The sequence below is a fragment of the Bufo bufo genome, chromosome 1, assembly GCF_905171765.1.
Source record: "Bufo bufo chromosome 1, aBufBuf1.1, whole genome shotgun sequence".
NCBI classification, from domain to species: domain Eukaryota; kingdom Metazoa; phylum Chordata; class Amphibia; order Anura; family Bufonidae; genus Bufo; species Bufo bufo.
In genome coordinates, this window is record NC_053389.1 from 663,203,159 (window position 1) to 663,217,690 (window position 14,532).

Below are 14,532 nucleotides of genomic sequence, written 5' to 3' on the forward strand. Positions count from 1 at the left end.
TAGGTGACGATCGGGGATGGGGACCCGATCATTGTTATTTTCCCTTATAACATGGTTATAAGGGAAAATAATAGCATTCTTAATACAGAATGCATAGTACAATAGGGCTGGAGGGGTTAAAAAAATAAATATATATTTTAACTCACCTTAATCCACTTGTTCACGCAGCCGGCATCTCTTCTGTCTTCTTTCTTCAGGACCTGGGTAAAGGACCTGTGGTGACGTCACTACGCTCATCACATGATCCATCACCATGGTGATGGATCATGTGAATGACCATGTGATGAGCGTAGTGACGTCATCAAAGGTCCTTTTCCTTACAGACAGAAGAGATGCCAGCTGCGCGAACAAGTGGATTAAGGTGAGTTAAAATATTATTATTATCTTTTTAACCCCTCCAGCCCTATTTTACTATGCATTCTGTATTCAGAATGCTATTATTTTCCCTTACAACCATGTTATAAGGGAAAATAATACAATCTACACAACCTTGAACCCAAACCTGAACTTCTGTGAAGAAGTTCGGGTCCGGGTACCACAGTCTGTTTTTTATCACGCGCGTGCAAAACACATTGCACCCGCGCGATAAAAACTGAACAACCGACTGAACCCCGCCCTGCTGTGACAGGGACCCCATGGCAGGGAAGGCAGCCCGATGCCTTCCTTAGGCATCGTGGCTGCCTTCCGGGAGAGCCTGTGAGATCCAGCCCCCTGCAGAAGTATTGTAATGCATAGTAAAGGGGATCAGACCCCCAAAAGTTTAAGTCCCAGACTGGGGCAAAAAATAAAGTGAAAACAAAAGTAAAAAATAAATAAAAATAGTCCCCCAAAATAGTAGCAATCTAACTGAAACCTCATCCTGCAAAAAATGAGCCCCCTACCTAAGACAATCGCCCAAAAAAAAACGATGGTTCTCAGACTATGGAGACACTAAAACATGATATTAGGTATCGTGACGTCTGTAACAACCTTTTCTATAAAAATACCATATAACCTAACCTCTCAGGTAAACACCGTAAAAAAATAATAATAAATGTGTCAAAAAAGCCATTTTTTGTCACCTTACATCACAAAAAGTGCAATAGCAAGCGATCAAAAAGTCATATGCATCCCAAAATAGTACCAATCAAACTGTCATCTCATCCCGCTAAAAATGAGCCCCTACATAAGACAGTCGCCCAAAATATAAAAAAAAAAAACTATGGCTTTCAGAATATGGAGACACAAAAAAATAATTTTTTTCAAAAATGCTTTATGTAAAAGTGAAACAAACAACCAAAAAAAGTAGTCATATTTGGCATTGTCTCGTCCGTAACAACCTGCTCTATAAAAATAGCTCATGATCTAACCTGTCAGATGAACATTGTAAATAACAAAAAATAAAAACAGTGCCAAAACAGCAATTTTTTGTTACCTTGCCTCCCAAAAAGTGTAATTTAGAGCAACCAAAAATCATATGTACCCTAAAATGGTACCAACAAAACTGCCACCTTATCCCGTAGTTTCCAAAATGAGGTCATTTTTTGGAGTTTCTACTCTAGGGGTGCATCAGGGGGTCTTTAAATGTGACATGGCAGCTTAAAATTATCCCAGTGAAATCTACTTTCCAAAAACCTTATGGCGTTCCTTTCCTTCTGTGCGATGCCGTCTGCATGTACAGCAGTTTACGACCACATACTGTATGGGTTGTTTCTGTAAAGTACAGAATCAGGGCAATAAATATTGAATTTTGTTTGGCTGTTAACCCTTGCTTTGTTAGATGGAAAATCTGCCAGAAAAGTGAAATTCTGAAACTTAATCTCCATTTTCCATTAAGTCTTGTGGAACACCTAAAGCAGGCATGCTCAACCTGCGGCCCTCCATCTGTTGCAAAACTACAACTCCCAGCATGCCTAAACAGCCTACAGCTATCAGCCTACAGCAGGGCATTGTGGGAGTTGTAGCTTTACAACAGCTGGAGGGACGCGGGTTGAGCATGCCTGACCTGAAGGGTTAACAAGTTTGTAAAATCAGTTTTGAATACCTTGAGGGGTGTAGTTTCTAAAATGGGGTCATTTTTTGGGTGGTTTCTATTCTGTAAGCCTCACAAAGTGACTGCAGACCTGAACTGGTCCTTAAAAAGTGGGTTTTTGATTTATTTATTTTTTACATTTCAAGATTTCTAACGTCCCCAAAAAATAAAATGGCATTCACAAAATTATCCAAACATGAAGTATACATATGGGGAATGTAAAGTAGTAACTATTTTTGGAGTTATTACTATCTATTATAAAAGTATAGAAATTGAAATTTGGAAATTTTTCTAAATTTTTGGTAAATTTGCTTTTTATAAATAAAAATGAAAAATTTTTGACTCATTTTTACCACTGTCATGAAGTACAATATGTGACGAGAAAACAATCTCAGAATGACCTGGATAAGTAAAATTGTTTTAAATTTATTAACACATAAAGTGACACATGTCACTGGGATTTAAGGTGAAAAGTGGTTCGGTAGTGAAGGGGTTAAAGCTCTAGTATTCTGTAAAACACATGCAATAACTGTGATATATTTGTATTGAATGCATAGATAACTTTTAATGATTTCTATGAGCTTGTAGATTTTTGCGTGTTCATGAAACTACAAAAATAACCTAAAATATATTATTGAAAAGAGGAAACTGAACTTTGGTCAAGTAGTATAGCACGAGATACGTAAGGGTGTGTCCTAGTTTGGTACTTAAAGGGAAAGTCTCAGCATTTTAATTTTTTTTATTTATTTTCTGATTACAGATTTTTTTAATTTTCTTTCCTGTTCATGATTATGGGGGTGGCTATCTTGCCCGAACTGTTCTTAACAGCATTTAAAGAATTGCCTTACGGCAGCCGTAGGCACAATGGACAGGAGGAGACATCATTGACTTTTATGGGAGAGTTTTCTAGGCATGCTCTGTGATCTTTATACAGAGGTGATGTGTCATTCTACACCTGCCTGTAATGATAAGGAGATGACTGCAGTAAACCAATCTGTACAGACCAAGAAGTGGTGCCTATTATTATGCCTAAGGGTCAGTGTGAAAACTGCAGGATTTATGTTTTTTTTAAAAATATAAATATTTACATGGAAAATAAAAAATATCATCAAAAGATTTTTAATAATGTGTTTAACAGAAAAACATGATCCAAACAACAGGTCATTTTCTGATGACACATTCCCTTTAAAGACCATGGATGTCTATTCCCTACCATTTTTATGCAAATCCTTCAAGTCCTTCACCTACCTAATTGGTACTGCTGAGTCTGACATAAATGTGTCACTCACCTACCTAGGAGTGCTGCTCCTGTTTATGACAGCTTTTTCTGCTCTCCCCCTCCCTTCTCTCAGTGCTGTTCTGAGAAAGTTCTTCATGTGTAAATAATTTATGGTTGGGATGTTCTTATGGTTTCCATTTATGTTAGGACAATATTGCAGAGAACTAACTCAGCAATAGGGAAAGTCCTATGGAATTGGCGATCTTGCAGGATTCATGCATTTTCCAGATTTTTTTTTTTTTATATTGATGGCATTTGCTCATGGGCCTACTGGCTGTCTGACTCCATACTTGCTGCATGTTAGTGGATATGTGCTGACATGTCCATAACTAACATGATCTATTTTTTCCTCCCTGTTTAAATGAGAAGTTGATCAGATTAATGTATCATTTTGTGGAAACATATTCATTTTAATTTAAAATATACTGATTTAAATCTGGTGAGCAGGTATACTCATTGATTGATAAGCACCAAGACAGAAATCCATGTTCATGGTTGACCAAACTTCTTAGGCTCTGTTCGCACTTTTTTTTTTTTGCTTATGTCAGAGGAATATGTGTCTGATGGTTGCCCATACATTTCTCTTTCCCTTTTTGAAGCTTTAGTGAAGTAAATGTTCCAAGTCCCTGCATAGTGCATCTGTCCATAAGAGTTATTACACCAACAGATTATCTGAAAGATTTTCTGACCAATTATTGTTTAGATGACCTGTTATACACACCAACTATTGGTCTGATTGGACAGATATTGGTCAGATAATCTGTTGGTTCCCCTTCTCATCTCCCGAAGCAGTGGCTGCAGCACTGGATCTGATCAGCTGCTGTTGTGATCTAAGTGCTGAGGGAGCCAGGGATGCACTTGGGGTCCCTGTCTTATGCTGCATATTGAATCCCTGTGCTAGTGATCCCACAAGCCATAATGGCAGCACTGATTGCCTGATGATCTGAGGTTGGGATGTGAACCAGGTAGGCTACACATTACCTCCTTCAGGTCTGGAGTCCCCCACTCTAGCTAGATGTTTTTTTGGGAAGCCTGGTCTCCTGCACTGCCATTTTGCTTCGGCTGGTTCAGTGTGCTTGGCTCACACATTGGGACCTCCCTACTTTTACCATCACTAACTGACTGGCAGCCTGGCATGGAGGATACTAAACACAGCTAAGGGAAGAGAGGGGGGAGTATGGCTACGGGCCTTACATCAATAAGATTGGACTGTACTCCTGCCCGAGGCTGGTGCTCAATCCTGTATCAGATCTCTCAGCAACATTTATTGAAGGACCAATAAATGCCAGGACCCCACAGTTGTCCCTGGGCGCCAGGGCAGGCATTTTAATTTCACTGCCCCAGGGTCTCCTTGGGAAGCTCCAGTGATAACTGCTGATTTATGGACAGTGACATGACTGGAGCTTCCTAATGTATACATTCGACGCAGGACAGTGATGGACGCCATACATTGGCAGTCGAGTCATGCATGGTCTGTTATGGCACCCGTTACATGTATACATTTTTACTGAACTCCACAGAATGGAATAGAATAGTCTACTATGCTGTTCCTTACTGACATATACCAGCTAGATAGCGCTCAAAATGACAATCTTTTGGCCTCTGCCTTGCAATGGAAGCCTGTGGATACATGCGGTACGCCAGACCTGCAGGGTATTGCGATTGTGAGGTCACGGTTAATGGCAAGCGAGGGTTACTCACAGCTTTGTAGGGAAACCCTGGGCAGGCATACAGCAGTGAAGGAGAGGCTGGCACAAGAGTCCTCTGGGGCACACTCTGTATTTAGGGACCAGGCCTGGTGTTGGGTGAGGTGCCCTAGATGTTGCAGGTGTTTTATGTGCCTGGGACAAGGTCCCTTTAAAGTACGTGACGCCAGTGCCAATTGAACGGTGGCACACCGTGTAGTGATAGGTGGAATAATTGAGGAATCAGTGGATAAACCAAACGTTTCTTTACTTGAAGAACACAGTCCAACTCACTTCATACAATGACAATGGATGATGATAGTCATGCAGTCCCTCAGACAATACCTTACAAGTAGATAGACTTTAGATGACGACAGATATTAAACAGGCAAGATGCTTGGAGGACCAAATGGTTAATGCTTTGCAGTGCTACGCTGCTCCATCCTTTTCAGCTATTCTAGCTAGATGGATCCCAAGGCCCGGATGCCTAACTGTTGGCTTTTATCCTTGGTATCGCAATTCTCTCCAATATAGGCACTCGCTGTACTTTATAAAGTCTCTGTCCATCAGGGTACTTATCTGTCCTGGTATTGTCCTTACTCAGTTGGATGGTAACTGCAGATTTTTCCCAGGAGGTGCTATCCTGCAACTGGGGCGTCTTCAGAGCTAGCTAAAGCTCTCTTGATCCACAGGTAGGCTAGGATCCCTCTACTAGCCCCCTGGTTACAACTGACAGCCTGGGCTGTCCAGCTGCATGTCAGGAGTGGGCCCACAGCTTGACACTGGCTGGTGCCTTCTAGCTGCTGTCTCTGCAGACTCCTGACTCCGAACCCCCTCCCCTATCTGGGCCTGGATATTTATACTAGGGGCTCCCTATCTCCCTCTAGTGTATGGGATGTCTAACTACAAAGACTAGGCCTGATGGTGAAACACTGCATACAAACAATACTTTATAAATTAGATAAAATATGCACAATTAGAAATGACATTCCTGTCCCTGGTGAGGAGGAGTGACGCACACACCAATTGACCCTTGTGTAGTGCCCACGCTTAGCTAGTGGGGACACTACATACATTGACACATTTAGCAAGTATGTCAGGGACTTTCCCAGTATGCACGCTAAATGTAAAGCAAAAATGTGATATGAACATAGCCTTATCTTGCTATAGCTTCCTCTAAAATCCATTGACAAGGCAAGAAGGTATATGGATTTCAAATGTTTATGAATTCCTTTAACCATAGCTAAAAAAAACTATTATAAAAAAAAAACTATTCTGAAAGGTCTAACAGCCCGAGGTTACTGGGAAATCTTGCTGACATACAGTATGATTTAATCTGAAATTACACAGACATTGTCAATACTTTACAATGCATTATTGGAAGATTCTTTTAAAAATTGACTCATCCATCCATATTCCAATTGTAAATTGTAAATATGAAAGCGGTGAACTAACAGATTTTTTTTTCTTTATAAAAATGACAGCAAGATTTCTCACAAGATCAAAACTATAGTTCTACACCAAATATCCCTCTGGCAAACTAAAGTCAGATTAATTTAAAAACTGGAAGTCCAAACCACTGTGGGACAAAGTAAGCTGAAATACTTTACCAGACACCACCCTTTCATTCTAACACAAAGGTTTATAACTGATGTGAAATAAAAAAAAAACTTCCCTGAAATTGTCTGCTTTTCTCAAAAATCATTATAAAGTGTTTACGGTAACTTCAATAAAAAGAATTAAGATCGCCAAGGGAGCAAAACACATGAAAAACTGATGTCAATATTGTATTTTATTAGTGGTCAATGTATCAGAGCAGAAATATGAAAAAATAATATTTTGGTGAAATTAATGTACCTGCCAGATTTGAAAACAAATATTTGTTATTGTATAAATTAGTACCTTAGCAGATTTTTGTGATAGGAAAGCAGCATAAACATATTTTCCCTTTTGCTAAATTGAATTATGTTAAAAAACCAAAACAATTTTGATTCAGGCAAAATAATGAGGGGAAGAATATGAAAGCTGTCCAAACTGCATGTAATTTCTAAATAACAAGAAGGTAGCACGCAGAATTTAACCAGAGTAGCCTGGGTTACTGGAAGTTAGACCAGCAAGGAACAGATTTGTAAACAGTGGTGATCCAGAATACATAAGCCTGTCTTTTGCGGCTTGTCCTGTCTCATGCCACGGTGCTACTTTACAAAACAATAATCCTAAGGAATGTTTTATGTAAATACCACTGATGGCATATCATAATTACAAACTTTAGGATTCTTAAACAGGACCTGTCATTACTTCTGACGTGTGTTGTAGTAAATACTTGTATTCTCCATCTTTTCTGGGGCACTTTGATATGGGGAATGATAACACTTAGTTATAAATTTGTTGATAATTTTTTAAGAGGAATAACAGAGTAACTACACAACACAGAGAATAGATGCTCCAGAAATGTTATAACATGGGGAATATGTGTTTACTAAAACATACATAAAACAAGTTAAAGGGGTTCTTCACCTGCTGAGAGTCTTTTGGCAGACCCACCATTGTGGCGAGGCCTTGGAGGGATACATACTTACCTGCTTCCCTCTGCTGGGTCCTTGCTCTTTTTCTGCGCTTGTGTCCCTCACTGTCAACATCTGGTTGAACACCACTGCAGTGTATAACTGGCCGCAGTGGTGACCTTCCCCCTTGCGTCATGCCACCAACTGACACAACGCAAGAGGGACAGCTCACCGCTGCTGCCAGAACTGGCTGCAGTGCCTTCAAGCCAGATGTCGACAGCGGGGTACCCGAACGTGACAGCAGCAGCCAGGAAGCGAATTAATCGGAACCCACCATCACAGAGCAGGTAAGTATGCTTTCCTCCGCAGGTCTGATGAAAGACCCCCTGAGGATCAACAACCCCTTTAAGGTCTACATCATGAACTAAAAGCATTTTATTTTAAAATGTAATCATAACAAACAACTTTAAAATAAAATGTACAAAAGAGGTTTAGCAGGTGTGATTTTCCCATCCATAGATATGGCAGCTTCCTCTTCTCGACTAAAAAAATAACCACAAATACTGTAGTTTAAATACAAGTTCCTCAGCTAAACTTACAAGACTTAAAACATTAAATTGCAGTGCTTCTTTATAGATTAGAATTTGTGAACTCTGTAGAATTTTCTGTTTCTGCATAAATTGACCTAAAATTAGATCAGATTTTCACACAAGTCCTAAAAATAGATAAAGGTGACCAAATCAAATTATTTTAAATTATATTTAGTCATTTATTTGTTAAAATGATCCAATATCATGTCTTTGAGTGGCAATAGTGTGTGAACCTTTAGGATTAGCAGATAATTTGAAGGTGAGTTTTGAGTCAGTTAATTAATGGGATGACAATCAAGTGTGAGTGGACGACCTGTCTTATTTAAACGGGTTATCCTGAAAATGATAATAATGACCTATCCTAAAGATCTGATTGGTTCCTATGGGAAACTAAGCCAGTTTTCCTTTTCAGCAGTTTTGATAAATCTGCTCCAATGTTATGTGGACTGAGACCAAAATATCATTTAAACTTTTTTGTTTAAATGAGAAGTGTTATATTCGGAGAACGGAAAACACTGCATGCCAGCATAAAAACCTCATCCCATCTGTGAAACACATTGGTGGTAGTATCATAGTTTGGACCTGTTTTGTTGCATCTGGGCCAGGGCAGCTTGCTATCATTGATAGAACAGCAGATTCTAAAGGCAAATGTAACAACATCTGTCTGTGAGCTGAACCTCAAGAGAACATGGGTCATAAAGCATGACAACAACCATAAGCACACAAGTTGTTCTACCAAAGAATGGTTAAAAAAGAATAATATTAAAGGCTATGTATACCTTTGGTGGCAATTTTTTTTTATTGCATTGTACTCATTTTGAGCTAAAAATCATTTTTTAATTGGTCTTTATTAATAAATATCAAGTCATTTTACCTGCATAACTTTGAGTTTATCTAGAAGCTGGTTCTGAATTTTCTCTCTGCTCCATCAGGCAGGGAGCTGACGTGCTCCTTATCTCTGATCTCTGGCCTTATAAACACTGATAATAGCTCAATTGTTATCTTATTATATGAAATTGGCTTGAATAAGTGTTTGACCTTTTAGTAATTTTACAGATATTGGATGACTGGCACAAAGTCAAAGTGAAGGTACCATTAACAAAGCTAGAAAAACAGTTAATATAAGTACGTATGAAGGCACACTCCCACTTGTTGCTGCACGGAATAAATAGGGAGTAAATATGATAAAAATGACTTTATTTGGCAATACTAAAAATCTAGTGGTCTACTGTCATTAAATATGCATTTAAAATGTACAGTTAATCTCTGTCTGTTCTTTATGCGCGACCAAACGACTGGACCGATCTTCACCAAATTTGGCACACAGGTACATCAGGTGTCTGGGGAGGTTTTAGACCGGGTCTCAGCGCTCTAGGACATACCGTTCCTGAGATATTCCCCCAAAATGACCCACATTAGCCAATACAAGCCTGCAAGTCTTTCTCTTCAAATCCCAACTGCCATAAACACAGTTTTCTCCAGGTTTTCATAACAACCCAGACATTTTTCTTTACTGGTTAAAGAGGCGGGCACTGTGGAGGTTAATGTTTTTAAAGGGGCGGACACAGTGGAGGTCACTGTTATTAAAGGGGCGGGCACAGTGGAGGTCACTGTTATTAACCACCTCCGGACCGCTGTACGCACAGACGCGTCCTGGAGGTGGTTGTTTCATTCCTCCTGGACGCGCCGGCGCGTCCTCTCGCGAGACGCGAGATTTCGGTCACAGCCGGCCCGCGCATGCGCATCGCGGGCCGGCAAAAGTTAAAGGACTATTGCATCAGCAACCTGCCAGCCAATGATCATCGCTGGCAGGTTGCTGATTTTTAAAAAATCAAATCACAAGCCAGATAACAGATCATATTAGTAAATATGATCTGTTATATGGCTTCTCTGCTCCTCTGCTGGTCCTTTTCGTCGGTTGGATCCAGCAGAGAAGCAGACATCACTGTGAGTACACACCAAACACTGCCCTTAGCCCCTGATCACCATCCATCACCCCCATCATCCAAATTAACCCCTTGATCGCCCCCTGTCAATCACTTAGTGAAAGACAAAAAGTGATCAGTGTAAACTGACACTTTTTTTTTTTCACTAGTATTGGCTGTTAGGTTTTAGGGATAGTTTAGGCCCCTTGGTTAGGTAGTTAGCGTCAGTTAGCGCCCACCCCACCGCACCGCAGTCACTTTTATTCGCTGTTTAGCGTATCGCTAATCAGCATTTGTACTTTTATAGTATCTGTAAGTGATCAAAACTGATCACGGTCAGATCTATAATAGTATTAGTGTCACCTTAGCTCGCCCTCCACCCAAAACGCAGTGTTTGCCCGATCAGGCCTGATCGGTCGCCCACACGTGCGTTCACCCACGCCCGCCCCACCGCAGTGACAAAAAATTATTATTTTTTGATCACTGCACATTCACTTTACACGCTCTGCGGCGATAAAAAAATCAGTTTTGATATTTTTTATCAACCGCAGCGGCCTCCGGTACTTCGCTAGCCTCCCCTTTGTAAGACAGGCTTGCTTTTTTTCTTAGGTAGTCTCAGGGAATACCCCTAAATTTAGTAGTCCAAAATGTCAAACAGGGGGTATTCTTCTGAAGAGGCCTACAGGATTCTGACCCAGTCGGATGAGGAATGGGATTCCTCATCTGACGAATCTAGCGGGTCAGAATATGAACCTGTGGAAAGCAGTGGCTCTCTGACCCAAAGTTCGGACGAGGAGGTTGAGGTCCCTGGCAGCACCAGGCGTACCCAGCCCCGTGTCGCTAGACCACAGGTTATGCAGGATCCGCTTCAAGAGCAGCAGAGTGGGGCTGTCGCTGCCGGATCACGTGGTGAGGCATACACCAGCAGCGCAGCCCTTCCTGGACCTAGTACCAGCACTGCCGTACAACATGGTGAAGTAGCGAGCACCAGAAGGGCAGTTGAAGCTGGTACGGTGGCACGTGCACTAGTTACCCCGTCGCAGCCACCGCACAGACAGGCCCGTAGAGCCCCTAGAATCCCTGAGGTGCTGGCAAACCCTGATTGGCAGTCACCAACTTCAGCCGCACCAGTAGTTCCCCCTTTCACCGCCCAGTCTGGAGTTCGGGTTGAGACGGCTCAGATCAGTACGGCCCTGGGATTTTTTGAGCTGTTCTTGACTGCGGAGCTCTTGGACTTAGTCGTGGCAGAGACAAACCGGTATGCCACACAATTTATAACCGCAAACCCGGGAAGCTTTTATGCCCAGCCTTTCCGGTGGAAACCAGTCCAAGTTTCCGAACTTAAAATTTTTATGGGCCTTCTCCTCAACATGGGTCTAACCAAAAAGCATGAATTGCGGTCATATTGGTCCACGAACCCGATTCATCACATGCCCATGTTCTCTGCTGCTATGTCCAGGACACGATTTGAGGCCATCCTGCGTTTCCTGCACTTTAGCGACAACACCACCTCCCGTCCCAGAGGCCACCCAGCTTTTGACCGGCTCCACAAAATTCGGCCCCTCATAGACCATTTCAACCAGAAATTTGCAGATTTGTATACCCCTGAGCAAAACATCTGCGTAGACGAGTCCCTAATACATTTTACCGGGCGCCTTGGCTTCAAACAATACATCCCAAGCAAGCGTGCCCGGTATGGGGTCAAATTGTATAAGCTCTGTGAAAGGGCCACAGGCTATACCCACAAATTTCGGATCTATGAGGGAAAAGATCAGACCCTGGAGCCGGTCGGTTGCCCTGACTATCTGGGGAGCAGTGGGAAGACAGTCTGGGACTTGGTGTCACCCTTATTCGGCAAGGGGTACCATCTTTATGTGGACAATTTTTACACAAGTGTGGCCCTCTTTAGGCATTTGTTTCTAGAACGGATTTGCACCTGTGGCACCGCGCGAACTAGTCGCGTGGGCTTCCCCCAACGGCTTGTAACCACCTGTCTTGCAAGGGGGGAGAGGGCTGCCTTGTGTAACGAAGAACTGCTCGCGGTGAAATGGAGAGACAAGCGTGACGTTTACATGCTCTCCTCCATTCACGCAGACACGACAATCCAAATTCAAAGGGCAACCCGTGTCATTGAAAAGCCCCTCTCAGTCCACGACTATAATGCGCTCATGGGAGGGGTGGACTTCAATGACCAGATGTTGGCTCCCTATTTAGTTTCCCGCAGAACCAGACGCTGGTATAAGAAGGTGTCTGTATATTTAATTCAATTGGCGCTGTATAATAGTTTTGTTCTCTACAGTAAGGCTGGGAGAACACGATCCTTCCTCAAATTCCAGGAAGAGATCATCGAGAACCTCCTTTACCCAGGAGGTTCCGTGGCCCCATCCACCAGTGTAGTTAGCCGTCTACACGAGCGACATTTCCCCAGTGTCGTTGCTGGTACCTCAACCCAACCGCCACCCCGAAAAAAATGTCGTGTCTGTAGCAGGAGTGGAATAAGGCGTGACACCCGCTATTTCTGTCCTGACTGTCCGGACCACCCTGCCCTATGCTTAGGAGAGTTTTTCCGGAAGTACCACACACAGGTACACCTAGCATAGGGATCACATCTCACCAGAACAGGCACACAGGGCTATTAGGGCCCTTTCTCTCACAGCTGCTGCAAACCTCTCCTTTCACCTGGGATAAAGTGCATAACGTACTTCGCCACATCTTTGGGCGATTTGCGCTTTGCACATTGTCCCATGGGGAAGGAGAGGTTTGTTCTATAAAGGTAAAAAAAAAAAAACACCAGTAAGCAAAAAGGTTAATGTTTAGTTCAAAAAGTTAAAGTTAATATGTTCTCTTCCAAAGTTAATAAAATTATTGTGTTGCGGCCTGGTTTTTTTTTTGTTTTTTTTTACCTTCCAGGTGGACCAACCGATCGACTAGCTGCAGCACTGATGTGCATTCGGACAGAAGCATTGCGCTGCTGTCAGATTACACGCAAGTCGGTGTATGCGGCGCTGCAAGACGAGATTTCTCCTCTGTAGTAAAAGATACGTTTGCCGAGGCATATGAGCTGAGGAGGTGGCGGTGTTCCTATGCTTTGGCAAACACTTTGTATATATATAAAAAAAAAAAAATCCCGGCAAGGATTTATTCATCCACATCGATTGATGTGAATGGAGAAATCTGGTTTGCCAGGGCATACGAGCTGAAGTGGGTATGGATGTTGGGTGGAGCTCGTATGTTCTGGCAGACGCCTTTCCCCTCCTTTTTCTTTTTTTGGCAGAGATTTTTTCATCCACATTGATCGATGCGAATGAAGAAATCTGTGCCGTTCATTTTTTTCTTTCAGCCCAAAGGCTGAACGGAAAAAAAAAATCTCATTACCGTATGCTCAATATAAGGAGAATAGCAGAAACTCCTAATGCTGGGCATACATGTAATGATTGCGGAGACCCTCAAATGCCAGGGCAGTACAAACACCCCACAAATAACACCATTTTGGAAAGAAGACACCCCAAGGTATTCGCTGAGGGGCATATTGAGTCCATGAAAGATTGAAATTTTTGTCCCAAGTTAGCGGAAAGGGAGACTTTGTGAGAAAAAAAATCAAAAAAAATCTATTTCCGCTAACTTGTGCCAAATTTTTTTTTTTTCTATGAACTCGCCATGCCCCTCATTGAATACCTTGGGGTGTCTTCTTTCCAAAATGGGGTCACATGTGGGGTATTTATACTGCCCTGGCATTTTAGGGGCCCCAAAGCGTGAGAAGAAGTCTGGTATCCAAATGTCTAAAAATGCCCTCCTAAAAGGAATTTGGGCCCCTTTGCCCACCTAGGCTGCAAAAAAGTGTCACACATGTGGTATCTCCGTATTCAGGAGAAGTTGGAGAATGTGTTTTGGGGTGTCATTTTGCATATACCCATGCTGGGTGAGATAAATATCTTGGTCAAATGCCAACTTTGTATAAAAAAATGGGAAAAGTTGTCTTTTGCCAAGATATTTCTCTCACCCAGCATGGGTATATGTAAAATGACACCACAAAACACATTCCCCAACTTCTCCTGAGTACGGAGATACCAGATGTGTGACACTTTTATGCAGCCTAGGTGGGCAAAGGGGCCCATATTACAAAGAGCACCTTTCGGATTTCACTGGTCAGTTTTTACAGAATTTGATTTCAAACTCCTTACCACACATTTGGGCCCCTAGAATGCCAGGGCAGTATAACTACCCCACAAGTGACCCCATTTTGGAAAGAAGACACCCCAAGGTATTCCGTGAGGGGCATGGCGAGTTCCTAGAATTTTTTATTTTTTGTCACAAGTTAGTGGAAAATGATGTTTTGTTTTTTTTTTGTTTTTTTTCATACAAAGTCTCATATTCCACTAACTTGTGACAAAAAATAAAAACTTCCATGAACTCACTATGCCCATCAGCCAAACCATTTTTTTTTTACCCAAACATTTTTTTTTTATCAAAGACATGTAGAACAATAAATTTAGAGCAAAATTTATATATGAATCTCATTTATTTTGCAAAATTTTACA

General features: G+C 41.9%; 1 protein-coding gene across 1 annotated transcript in view; it reads left to right on the forward strand.

The window, feature by feature from the left end:
• The window catches only part of GALK2 (galactokinase 2), a 286,795-nt gene that overhangs the window by 248,103 nt on the left and 24,160 nt on the right, over window positions 1-14,532 (forward strand). The gene's annotated exons all lie outside the window — the stretch shown is intronic.